This window comes from Micromys minutus (genome assembly GCF_963924665.1).
Source record: "Micromys minutus genome assembly, chromosome: 11".
Taxonomy (NCBI): Eukaryota; Metazoa; Chordata; class Mammalia; order Rodentia; family Muridae; genus Micromys; species Micromys minutus.
The window spans coordinates 29,417,903-29,430,871 of record NC_137980.1 but is presented as its reverse complement, the minus strand read 5'-3'; the positions used below and the strand labels follow the sequence as shown (position 1 = coordinate 29,430,871).

Sequence of the window (12,969 nt, the reverse complement as noted above, 5' to 3'; positions counted from 1 at the left end):
GTCCTTGCCCATCTCTTTTGACCTATTTTGGTTCAAAGTCTATTTTGTTAGCTACATCAGATTGCTTCTTGAGCCTATTTGCTTGGAAAATCTTTTTCCAACCCTTTACTTTTAGATAATGTTTATCTTTGATGTGAAGATATGTTTCTTGTATGTAGCAGAAGGATGAATCCTGTTTTCACATTCGTTCTGTTAGCCTGTGTATTTTTATTGAGGGAATTGAGTCCATTGATATTGAGAGATATTAGTGATTAATGACTGTTAGCTCCGATTGCTGTTGTTTGTGTTTCTCTTCTTTGGGTTTTTACTAATGTGAAATTATGTATTTACTATGGTTTTTTTTTTTTTGGGGGGGGGGGTATAGTTAACCTCCCTGGGTTGGAGTTTTCCCTTTAGTACCTTCTGTAAGGCTGGGTTTATAGATAGATATTATTTAATTTTGACTTTGTCATGGAATATTTTGTTTTCTCCATCTATGGTGATTGAAAGTTTTGCTGGGTATAATAGTATGAGCTGGCATCTTTGACCTCTTAGGGTTTTCAAGACATCTGTACAGGCCCTTCTGGCTTTTAGAGTCTCTGTTGAGAATTTGGGTATAATTCTAATAAGTTTCCTTTTACATGTTACTTAGCATTGTTTCCTTGCAGCTTTTAATATTCTTTTATTTGTTCTGTGCATTTAGCATTTTCATTATTATGTGGAGGCAGTACTTTATTCTCTGGTCCAGTTCACTTGGTGTTCTGTCAGCTTTTTTTACTTTTACAGGTATCTTCTTTAGGTTAGGATTTTTTTTCTATATTTTTGTTGAAATTATTTTTTGGGCCTTTGAGCTGGAACTCTTCACCTTCTTCTATTATCATTATTCTTAAGCTTGGTCTTTTCAGAGTGTTCTTTTATATATTTTTTTTAGCTTATTGACTTTATATCCCACTCAAAGTCCCCTTCCTGGTCATTCTCATCTACACTCTTTTCCCCTGGCCCCCTTTCCCATTCTCCTCTGAACAGGTGGAGGACCACTGTGTATCACACACACCCTGGCACTTCAAATCTCTGTGATGATAGGCACTTCTTCTCCATAAGAGGAGGTCCAGCTAATAGAACATGTCCCACATACAACCAACAGCTTTGGGGATAGTCCCCATTCCAGTTGTTCAGGATACACATGAAGGTCAAGCTATACATTTGCTACATATAAATGAGAAGTCTTAGGTCCAGCCTGTGTATGTTCTTTGGGTTGGTGGTTCAGACTCTGAGAACCCCAAGGGTCCAAATTAGTTGACTCTGTTGGTCTTCCTATGGAGTTACTATCCCCTTTGGGGCCCATAATTTTCCTGTTTTTTTTTATAAAAGTCCCCAAACTCTCTTCACTTTTTGGCTGTGGGTGTATGTGTTTTTCTGAATCAGCTGCTGTGTGAGTTCTGGGATGTTGGGTGTTTGAATATGGGTTCTAGGAACTGGAATGGCTTCTGAGGTTCTGGATTCCATTGTGTCCTCTGGCTTTCCAGATTCTGGGGGACCCTAGTGCTGGTGTGGAATTTTAAAAAGAGCAATGATTTCTATCATACACAATTTGAATCAAATCATTCTCCTTCATACCTGAATTTTAAGTGAGAATGCTGTGCCTGGTGTGGAATGGGATGAACCAGTGACCAAGCCTTAAGAAAAACAGGGGAGAAGGCTTGTGTGGGATATGTTAGGAAGCCGACTCCCTCTCCCTCTTCCTTCCTTCCCTCCCTTCCTCCCTCCACTTTCTTTCCTCCCTTCCTCCCTTCCTCTCTCTCTCCTTTCCTCTCTCCCTCCTTCCCTTCTTCTTGTTCGTCCTCCCTCCCTCTTCCCCCTCCGTCCCTCCATTCCTCTTTTCCCCCTCTCTCCCTCCTTTCCTTCTTCTCTTTCTTTCTCCTTTCCTCCTTCTTGTTCTTCCTCCCTCCCTTTCCTTCTTCCCTCCTACTTCCCTCCCTCCCTCCCTCCCTCCCTCCTTTCCTTCCCCCTTCCATTGTTCTTCCTTCCATCCTTTCCATCCAATCTTTCCTTATCAAACAAGACTTCACTACACAGCCCAGCCAACCACAAATGCATTATCCCCCCAGCTCAACGCCCTGTCCTATAATACATCCTGTTTGCTTCAGCATCAATTTTACTTTCAAATGCTTCCTAGTTAACCACACCATCCCTGAAGTCCACACACAAGCTTTGCCAAGTAGATGCAGAGTAGCTGGAACTGTGGGCCAGCGGCTTTCAGAGAGTCAGTCCCCAGGTGGGAAACAATGCCTGCCGTGTTTTAGGTGTCCAGGCATCTTGGCTTCCACCTGTGGTGTGCAGAAAAGCATCATATGTACACAGCTCCATTTTTTATCTCTGGAAAGAAATGCTATTTCAGCCCACAGTGGTGGAGGAATGAGGCCAGTCAAAGATTTACTACTTTTTCACATTAGTGATGTCAGCACAAAACGGCCATCTTCTCTGAATAATTTATCTTCCCCCTTGCATAATTTTCTTATCTTTTTTTCTACATTTTGGCTTTTTACTATAGATGAGAGGTAAATGGCTGTTAGTCCCCGACAAAACCTGTGGAGCATCCTTCCCATCAATCAATTAAAAAACACTTACCTTACATTCAACATGATTTATTCCTTGTTAATACAATTGTCTCACTATATCCTTCTATTATTATACCCTTAATTCCATTAGCCATTCACTTAATGCTCACTTTCAAGCTGACCCCCAAAGAGCTTAGAAGAGAGAGGGAAGTCTGTCTAACGGTGGCACTGCCAATAAAGCTCAGAGTCTCTTCTCCTAAAGCCTTGTAGGTCACAGGAAAGATAGGTCACAGAGCACATCCTGCCCGGAGAAGAGGCAAGCATCATTTATTTGTTCTGATGGCTGCTGCCTGATGACTTAGAATCCTTAAGAGCTCTTATCTTAAAAGTCAGCAGCCGTTGTCCCAGGCGCGTCCTGCACATGACACAGGGATGGCTGCGCCTCTGCCAAGCTTTCCTTAAGTGAATCTTAAAATGAAGTAAGGAAAAAAAAACCATTTATATCATTTGAAGATTAATGGTTGGCTTTGGGGGTGGGGTAGGGAAAAGGTTAACCTCTTAAACAATTAAATGACACAAAGAAATTGTAGTAATTAATTTTCACAGAGGTAGTGTTGTCTGTTCTGTGGTAGATTTCCTCCATTTGCCTTGGGGTCTGAAAGCTATGGAAACATCCTTAGACTGCACTTCGAAATTATATACTGAACGGGATTCTGCTTCTCTGTGTGTGTGTATGTGTGTGTACATACATACAGACACATATAGACACACACACACACATATATATCCAACTGAGTGAATATATATATAGAGGTAGAAACAGAGATACACATATACATATACATCATATACATATATATCTCCAATAGAGTGAATATAGATAGGGATATAGATGATACAGATATAGCCATAGATATGCATATAGATATATACATATAGGTATACACACATATATAGATATAGATATACATATGTATCTCAAATTAATTGAAAAAAAATATATCTCCAACTGAGTGAAAATCTTTCCTCTTCAAGTTGCTTTTGGTCGTGGTATATCATTTCAGCCATAGAAACCCTAAGTAAGACCAGGATTAATATTCAGAATATACAAAGAACTCAAAAACATAGTCATATGTGTGTGTGTGTGTGTGTGTGTGTGTATAACACTTGTTAGTCAGGGTCTGAGTTACTTCATATTAATATTTTCTGATTTCATCCTTTTATCTGCAAAATTCATGCTTTTATTTTTCTTTACAGCTGAGTAGAACTCCACTGTGTATATGTACCACATTTTCATCACCCACTCACCAGCTGAGTGGTTTTTGGGTGGTTTCAGTTTCTCCACTGCTGTGGATGGAGCAGCAGTGAGCAACATGGGCGAGCTGTGTCTGTGGAGCAGACTGTTGAGTCCTCTTGGCATATGCCAGTGAGTGGTTTAGCTGGCTCCCAAGTTGGATCTATGTTAGCTTTCTGAGAGTTCTTTACAGTGATTTCCAGAGGGGGTTCATGGGTTTGCAGTTCCACCAACAGCACGTGAAAGGTCCCTTCCCCACATTGTCTTCAGTGTTTGTTATCAGTTGTTTCCTGGATCTCAGGCATTCTGGCTAGAATAAGAGGAAATCTCCAGTTAGTTTTAATTTGCATTTATTTATTTGCTAAGAATGTTCACAACATTTGAGCTAAGTCTTAGACATTTTTATTTCTTCTTCTGAGAACTCTCTATTCAGATCTTTAGCCCACTTTTAAATTGGGTCTTTTTTTTTTTTTTTTTTGGTGACTCTTTGATTTTGAGTTCTTATATTCTGCATATATTAATCCTGGTCTCACTTGGGATTTCTATGGCTGTGAGAAAATACCATGACCAAAAGCAATTTGGGGAGGAAAGAGTTTATTTTAGTCTTATTTCTTTTTGTTCATTTGTATTTATTTTTCAAGACAGAATTTCTCTGTGTAGCTCTGGCCATCCTGGACTTTGCTCTGTAGACCACACTGGCCTCAAATTCATAGAGCTCTGCCTGCTTCTGCCTCCCCAGTGCTTGGATTTTAAGTCATACTCCATTACTAAGAACAGTAAAGGCAGAGATTAAAGGCAGGCACCTGGAGACAGTAACTTAAGAAGCTATGGAGGGGTGCTGTTTACCATCTTGCTTCTTCATGATTTGTTTAGACACTCATTTTTATTTTTGATAGCACCGAGGACCACCTGCCCAAAAGTGGCTGTGTCCTCAGTGATCTGAGCCTTTTCATATCAACTGTCAACCAAGAAAACGTACCACAGGCCAATCTGGTTGAAGCATTTTCTCAGTTAAGGTTCTCTCTTCCAAAATGACTTTAACTTGTATGAAGCTGATATAAAGCTAGCTGGTAAAATTCTTTTTCAAGGGTGTAGATGGGGGCATTCTCTCCCACTCTGTGGGCTTCCTCTTCATTTGGTTGGATTGGTTACTTCCTTAGATAAACAGGACAGAAGCTTTGCAGTTTTATAAGGTCCCAATTGTTACTTGTTGGCCTTAATTCCTGGGTAAATAAAGTCTTATCCAGGAAGTTCTCTCCCATCCCTATATCATGAAGGGAACTGCCTATCTTTTCTTCTAGCAGTTTTGGTGTTTCAGGTTTCACACTGAGGTTCTGGTCCATTTGAGGTTGAATTTTGTATAGAGTCATAGGTATGAGTCTCATTTCATGATTCTACACACAGATACAGTTTTACTAGTACTATTGTGGAAAATGGTGGCTTTTTTCTCTAGTAAGTTTTTTTTTTTTTTTTTTTTTTTTTGGAGGGGTATTTTCTTAAGATCCCAAGTATCTGTAATTAGGTATATATCAAGTCCCTTGATCTGGTTATTACCCCAGTATATAGATACATGCAGAGAAAGGCCACACGGCAGCCCTTAAATACATGTAATTATTATGTATCATTAAAGCTAGAAACTTAAAAGCAGACAGGTTACCCAAGCAATGGTGTTTTTGAATGCATGCCCTATCAGGTGCGTGCTGCGGTCCTACAGTAGGTCACTCAAGTGTGTGGAAAATTGGAGGTGTGTTTACAGATAATAGGCTCAGATATTGTCACAGACACCCAAAAGGTTGTCTTGGAGGTAGGTGGCAGTGACAATTCTGCCCCAAGTGGGCTGGGTTCAAAGATGGTGGTTTACTCTTATGTGGTGACTTAGATACAAGGCAAGGCTGGTGCTGTCTGGGAGAAAGGCTGCCAGATTCCTTCTGCTTGGTCAGGTTGGGTCCCCCTTTGTCCTTGCTGCTCCTGGAGAGTGTGCGTGTGCAGCTTGTTCAGTCAGGAAGGTCCCTTCCTTAACTCCTTCAGCAGGGTTTGCTTCTCTGTACACTCTCACTAAACTGCCCTTTGCTCCTGGGTTTTGTGGGTAATTAAGTGATTGCCTTCTGTGAAGACAATTGGCTCCCACGGACAAAGTGCTTGAGTGCTGGGGAAAAGCCTGCCTGCTGCTATGATAAATGGGCCATCCCTTTCCGTTGTTTTACTCCTGTGAATTAAGAGAGCCTTCGTGGCGACCGAACCATAGGGATGACCAAACATGAGGACATCGCCTGGCTCTTCAGTAATGGCTTCAGTTACTTTACTCAGCTATCAGCCCTGCATGGTGGTGTCTTCCAGAAATGCGTGGGTCCTGGACTCAGTATGAGACAGGGACATCGAATGGGGCCGCATGCTGGGCTGAGATTGTGCTCTGAGTGGTGTTCAAGCAGAGTCTTTAAATGCTATCAATTTAGTGTGGATTTGTCTTGAAGGTTGGCCGAATTCCACCTTCTCTTTTAATGAGCCTGGTGATTAGCTCTGAGTGGCCCCTAGAGGCTGCATCCAACCCGTCAAATATCTGTGACTCCATCTAGGACAGTGGATTGCTACACTTTTGCGGATCAAACAACCCTTTCACAGAAGCCACTGAAGGCCATTGGAAAACACAGATATTAACATTATGATTCACAACAGTAGCAAAGTCACAGTTGTGAAACAGTGGTGAAAATAATTTTATGCTTGGGTGTCACCACGACATGAGGAACGGTATTGAAGGACCACAGCATTAGGAAGGGTGAGAACCACTAGTAGATTCCTCTAGGGGTTCATTCTCCCTGGTTCATGGTGTGCACTCCATTCTGCCTCCCTGACCCTTTCACCTTTCTGAGCTGGCTGCACCAACCTTTGCTCTCAGATCTACACAATACACCCCACAAACAGAGGTGAAAACAGAGGTTTAACTTAGTTGGTAGTGAAAAAAATCATTCTAGATTGAATTTACTATTATTCCAGGAGCATAAGACAACCCTATCGCCACCATGATAGGTAAACCATGTTCAGGTTCCCGGAGTGGACTTTTTTGCTACCATTGGAGCAATATCAGTGTGGAAATCACTGCTGGAGTAGGTGTGGGTTGGGACACAGGGGTAGTAAGCTCCCAGGTCCAGTGTCTCAGCCTCAGTGCCTTACACACTCCCTCAGAAAGAAGCAATTTATTCTCTCATTGCATGGAAGACAGATGTAGGAAAGACCCATTATTCCAAATGCACCCATCAGTCAGAAGCAGATAGAATCCGAGTTACATTTTCCACATCAATGTCGCCGGCACTTGTGCAGTTTGGTGTGGAAATTCCAGAAATAGAACCGCAGAAGGTTTTGACTCTGGTGGTATTGTAGGAGCTGTAGTCTGTTACTTTCTTACTAAATATATCATTTTCTTCAGGTTCCATTCACTCCCAGAATGCAGAGCAACAGCAGGAAGGTAGCAAAGGCTCTTGGGAGAGAGATGGCCGCTGCAGGGCTGATCCTTCTTCTAGTCCACTCACAACAAGAGATCCTTCATCTGTCCTTTCAGTACTGTTGGAACTCAAATTGGAACTATATTAAGACATAAATAGTGTTTTGTGAGTATGAAAAAAGGCCAAGGTATGTAGGCTATTAAGAATCAGGAATTAAACTTTAAGTTCTAAGATTAACAAGAAAGGAATAGGAGAGTAGGAGAACCAAGGTGTTGGACTCAGCAACACACAGTAGAGACCCAGAACCCATGGCAATGGCCACCTGCCCAGCTAACACAACCTTAGTGGAGGAGCTGAGAGCTGCCAGTCTTGGGATAGCAAGACTCTCCTGCTCAGTTCTCAAATCTGCTGCTCATAGTAGCCTTTAAAAAGATTTAGTTTTAGTCTTTGATAGTTTCGTACATGATAAATTTTAGTCACTTTTGCTTCCATAACTCTCCCCTACACCCCGTCTCTTCTCAGTAAGTCTCCTTTCCTACTTCTACATCTGCATTGCATGTGATGCAGTAGTTTAATCACAGTTGTCCACGTAAGGACAGGTGGGAGCTTATTTTCCGGAGCAAGCCCAGCTTGTCAGCAGCTACACCACCGAAGAAAATGACTCCCTTCTTCCAGTAGCCATTAACTACCATTAGTCCCCCAGGGAGGGAGGTGACTTCCTGAGCCCTTCCTCTATCCATGATGAAATACTGACTGGCCTGATCTTGTGCAGGCCTTGCTCAGGTTTTTTGCAGGTGACACAGCTGCAGTGAGCTAATGACTGTAACAGTTATGCCACACCCATGGTCTTTTTGCGATGGTCCTTTTTAGGTCAAAGCTTATGTGGTTTGGTGATGGCAAGCAGTGGAGTGGGAGCTTACTGTGGGGACAAATATTAAGGCTTTCAACACCTGAATCTCTACTTAGTTATTCCTCAGTTTTCTCTGGCCTAGATAAGAAATGGAGAGAGAAAGAGGAAAGACAGAGGAGGTTGAAGAGGAGAGAGGGTGAGGGAGAAAGGGAGAGAGAGAGAGAGAGAGAGAGAGGGGGGGGGGAGAGGGAGAGGGAGAGAGAGAGAATATGAATTCCTATTTAGATGCTGGATACACAGTGGGATAAATCTAATAAAAAATGCATTTCTATTTAATTTACCATTACATTTTTAAACAAAATTCACCCTGTTTTAAGATTTATTTTTGTATTTTAAATTAAGTGCACGCATGCATGTACGTCTATGGGGAGTAATGTATAAGTTAGCACAGTTGCCCAAGGAGTGCAGAAGATTCCTGAGCATTGGTGATTTTGAGCCTTGGGGTTTGAGTGCTGGGAACTGAACTCAGGTCCTCCATGACAGTAGTATGTTTTACTAACCACAGAACCATCTCTCCGTCCTTATTGCTTCTTGCATTTTTCCAAGTTTAAATTCTTTTTTCAAAAAGTGACTTAAGGCCTATAGTTACATCCTTGCATGTGTGAGCTTCTGTCAGTTCCCAATGCTCCATGGTTCCTGGTAAAGTGCATTGATTTCTGTAGGGTTCTAAATATCTCGGCTATTGTTAATTTTATCATGCAGTTTTCATACTGCTTAAATGACATTTTCAGTTTCTTTCAAGGGTGGAACATTCGATCCTCATTAAGATAGGAAGCTCATTAAAATAGGAAGCAAGCAACTCAAAATACCCTCAGGAAGTCCCTGAAACTGACCAGATTCACTAGAACCCTCCTTCTCAAACAGTATATAACCAGTAAAGACTACTTCAAGTCATTCTCAGAGAAACTCAGCTGTCTGGAAGAAACAAAGACCAGGGAGCTTTCTAGAAGGGGCTCAGACCAACTGAGCCACCTGAAAAGATACTTCTTGTTTTGCAAACTATGCAGCGGGCTCTAGGTTTCCTGATTTAATGAGCTGTCCCTCATGCTGGGGTGGGCTTCAGTCATGCTGCTGATTCAGAGTCACTTAAACTCCTTTAACCCCTCACCTATATTCCTGTAAGTAACCAACAAAACCCTTTGACTCACTAAGTGGGATTTTAGGGGACTCTGTACTTTGACCTGTTGTGAGCTCACTATCTGGGGTGAGTAGACCATTGCTCACATTTATTCATAAATGATGTCCCACAATATGTTCTTTATAACTAGCAGTTAGACATTTGCTGGTGATATAAATTGTTTTTTAGTGTAATGTTTAAATATGGCCTGTGTACATCCTCCCATATATATGTACATACATACTTTTATACATATATTATTAATATATTATTATATTACATTAATATAATATACTATATATATTAATATTTTATATGAAGTTATATAATATATTAGTATATTATAATGTATTAATACATCTAGGTATTAATATTTATTTTAGAGGTCCCAGTCTCCTTTATGCCTACTTCCCTGGACTCCATATCATAAATCTAGATGATTTTTATCTTCCTTTCATGCAACACATCTCAAGTACAGTTCCCCTCCCTCCACTCTTCCCTCTCCCTCACCCTCTCTCCCCCTAGATCCACTTCTCTGTTTCCCTTCGGAAAAGAGCAGGCCTCCCAGGGATAGTAACCCTGACATATACTTAGAGTAGTATCTACAGTGATTTAAAATTAAAATTTGTTATAATACCTAATAAAATGTAGATTGTAGCTGTGTAAGTGTTGTACTGTATTAGTTGGCGAATGACCACAAGAAAAGGGGGTGTGCGCATGTGCAGTACAAAGACAACTTTAAAAAGTACTTCTATGGGAGAGATGACTAGACTTCTGTAACTCAAGCATCTTTTTTTTAAATTAATCACTTCATCTGTTTACACATCAAATATTATCCCCTTCCCAGTCTCCCCTCCATGAATCATCCCCTTGCCTCTAAGAGGTGTGCCCCAATCCACCCACTCACTCCCACTTCGCTTTTCTAGCATCCTCCTTCTCTGGGGCATCAAGTAGCCACAGGACCAAGCACTTCCCTCCCACTGATAAGACAGTTCTCTGCTTTATATGGAATGGGAGGCATGGATTGGTCTATGTGCACTCTTTGGTTGGTAGTTTAGTCTCTGGGAGCTCTGAGAAGTCTGGTCGGTTGATATAGTTGTTCTTCCTATGAGGCTGCAGTCCCCTTCAGCTCCTTTAGCCCTTCCCTAACTCTTCCATTGGGGTTATCGGTTGGTTGTGAATATCTGTATCTGTCTTCAAGTGTCTTATATAACACTGCAAAATGGAAAATCTACATATTTACTTTTTTCTTATGTTGTAATGAAAAATATTCTCTATGAGAGAATATCAGAATTGAAGAAATTTGATATGTGTGTGTGTAAGGATTGCTCAGAACCAATCCTGTGTGGATGACAAGAGTGTGAATGCATGGTCTCAATAGTCAATTTATCCTATTCAGTGTAAAACTGGAAGATTTAAAAATATAGCATATACTCCACATCTACTTCCGCACCTGACATTGCCTTTCTTCTGACCAAGAAAGAGAGCCTTAGTGATCACTGAGCAGCTACTAGTAGGAGAATCTCCAATATGTTGTCCTTCTAAGCCGAGCCAACGTTTATGTAAAACTTCCAACTGAGCCAAGTGCTTCCAGTTTCATCTTCTGCTTGCAAAAAGATCTTTAGTAAGTCCACTGTTGGTGCACGCATTCTCAACAGAAGGACCAGGCAGTAGGCATTTGTCTATGATGAAGGGTTCTAACACACATGTCACCATGCTATTACACGTACCTGCACTTTCCAAAATCACAGAGAAGAGATTCTGAACTCAGAAATCACTCAGAAGAGCTAACTGCATTGTCTCCATACCATTATCAGGTGAAGGCTTGTGTGAAGGGGACTTTACTCTGTAAGGGAAGTCTTCTTAGAATAGATGACACTTGACCTGGGTGTCAAGAAGGAGGTAAGGTTTCCAAGGAGGACTGTGGGGGAAAGAGTCATTCTGAGACGGTAAAGAAGCTTTTTCAAAAGTCCCTGTGGTTCATATGGTCATGCTAAGTATGTGTCCAGAGAGTGGGAAGAAAGCAGTTTGAAAATGAAGCTAAGATATGGTCCTCTGTAGCAGGTTTCAAATGCCACCCAAAGGAGTATGAGCCTTTAAGCCCTATACACAGAGATGCACCATGGATTCATCTAAAAGGAATCATTGATCTAATCCAGAAAAATCACTACAGAGCCATTGCAAAATGAATTGTAAGGGCATGATCCTGGGGAGAACACCTCAGCTAGCTTCATTGCTTCCTAAGTTCTGGGTACTGACACTAGAGGTGTGCGGAGGAGATTGTCTTTCCTTTCAACCATCTGGAGCCTTTCCAACGGTGCAGAGATGTGTGCACTTAAATATAGCATACATATAGCAATCTATTTATATAAGAATGATGTAAATATAGTAACTTAAATATAGTAGGGTTTGTTAATTGTTTTCCCTCAGTGTGACTGGAGCACTACAGGAGTAATGGGGGAAACCTGTTTGTTCTAGGAAGACTAGATATGAGGACCAGGAAGCAGTAGGGGATGCTGCCTATTACCTCCAAAACTGTATCATATGTTTATGAGCTAGCGGTGCACTTCAAACATGGTTTGTGACAATCTGCAATGAAAAGGAAGTGTGAAGGCTTGGTGGCCATAAGAGTTAGCTTCGGCCTTTATTCAATAAGGAGTTGGTAACTAAGGATTCCTAAAACATGGAGAAATTCTAGATTCACGGGAAAGGTTTTAGATGTTGGATACTAATAGGGTTCTAAAGAGTTCATATCTCAGTGTATCCAGTTATAGACTGTAATGGTCAAGTCATGGAAGCTGTGGAAGCCTCTGTTGAGTCTGGAGATTGGCACTGCACCTTTAACCTCATTCCACAGGGTTTAAGGAGGCTGGAATAGATAGAGTCCTGGGTGTATGCTTCTGGGAAGTACTTAAATAATGTCAAGTAATATAATTATGACTCTAAAATATCTCACTGTTGTAAAGGCCAGTGATTACAATCAGAAGACTGTCTAAGGTCACTGAATGTGCAGAGGTGGGGTCTCCTGATGGCCTGGACAGGATACTCTTCTTACTCACTTTAGTGGCAGAGTGGTATGTGGTGGCGCTAATCAGAAAGCAGTAAGGGGAGAGGATGATGAGAAAAATACTGATTAAAGTCAGAATCCCTCATCTTTTCCACCAGGATGTTTAAGATATATGCTGAGGCCAGTCTTCGAGATACAAAAGTCACTACAAATGAATTGTGTCCGATATTATTGTACGTAAGAGTCCAGGAGGAGGGGTCCATGAAAACAGGAGGTCACTCATGGATGTGGACTCTGGGCTGAAAATCTGTGGTTTCAAATGGTGACTTCTAAGCAGATGGAGAACTCTTGATATAATGGTCAGAAAATATTTTATGCCATAAAAAAACTTTGTTGTATCTATTTAACACTGCCATCTTCAAACCACATCAGTCACAGACAAAATGTAAAGAATAAAAATGCCCATTGTACTGGCTGGTTCTGTGTCAACTTGGCACACACTGGAGTTATCACAGAACAAGGAGCCTCCGTTGAGGAGATGCCTCCATGAGATCCAACTGTAACATATTTTCTCAACTAGTGATCAAGGGGACAGGGCCCAGCCCATTGTGGGTGGTCCCATCACTGGGCTGGTGGTCCTGGGTTCTATAAGAAAGCAGGCTGAGCA

At 41.4% G+C, this 12,969-nt stretch overlaps 1 pseudogene across 1 annotated transcript in view; it reads right to left on the bottom strand.

The window, feature by feature from the left end:
* The window catches only part of LOC308427379 (NADPH oxidase organizer 1-like), a 45,936-nt pseudogene that overhangs the window by 1,678 nt on the left and 31,289 nt on the right, over positions 1 to 12,969 (bottom strand). The gene's annotated exons all lie outside the window — the stretch shown is intronic.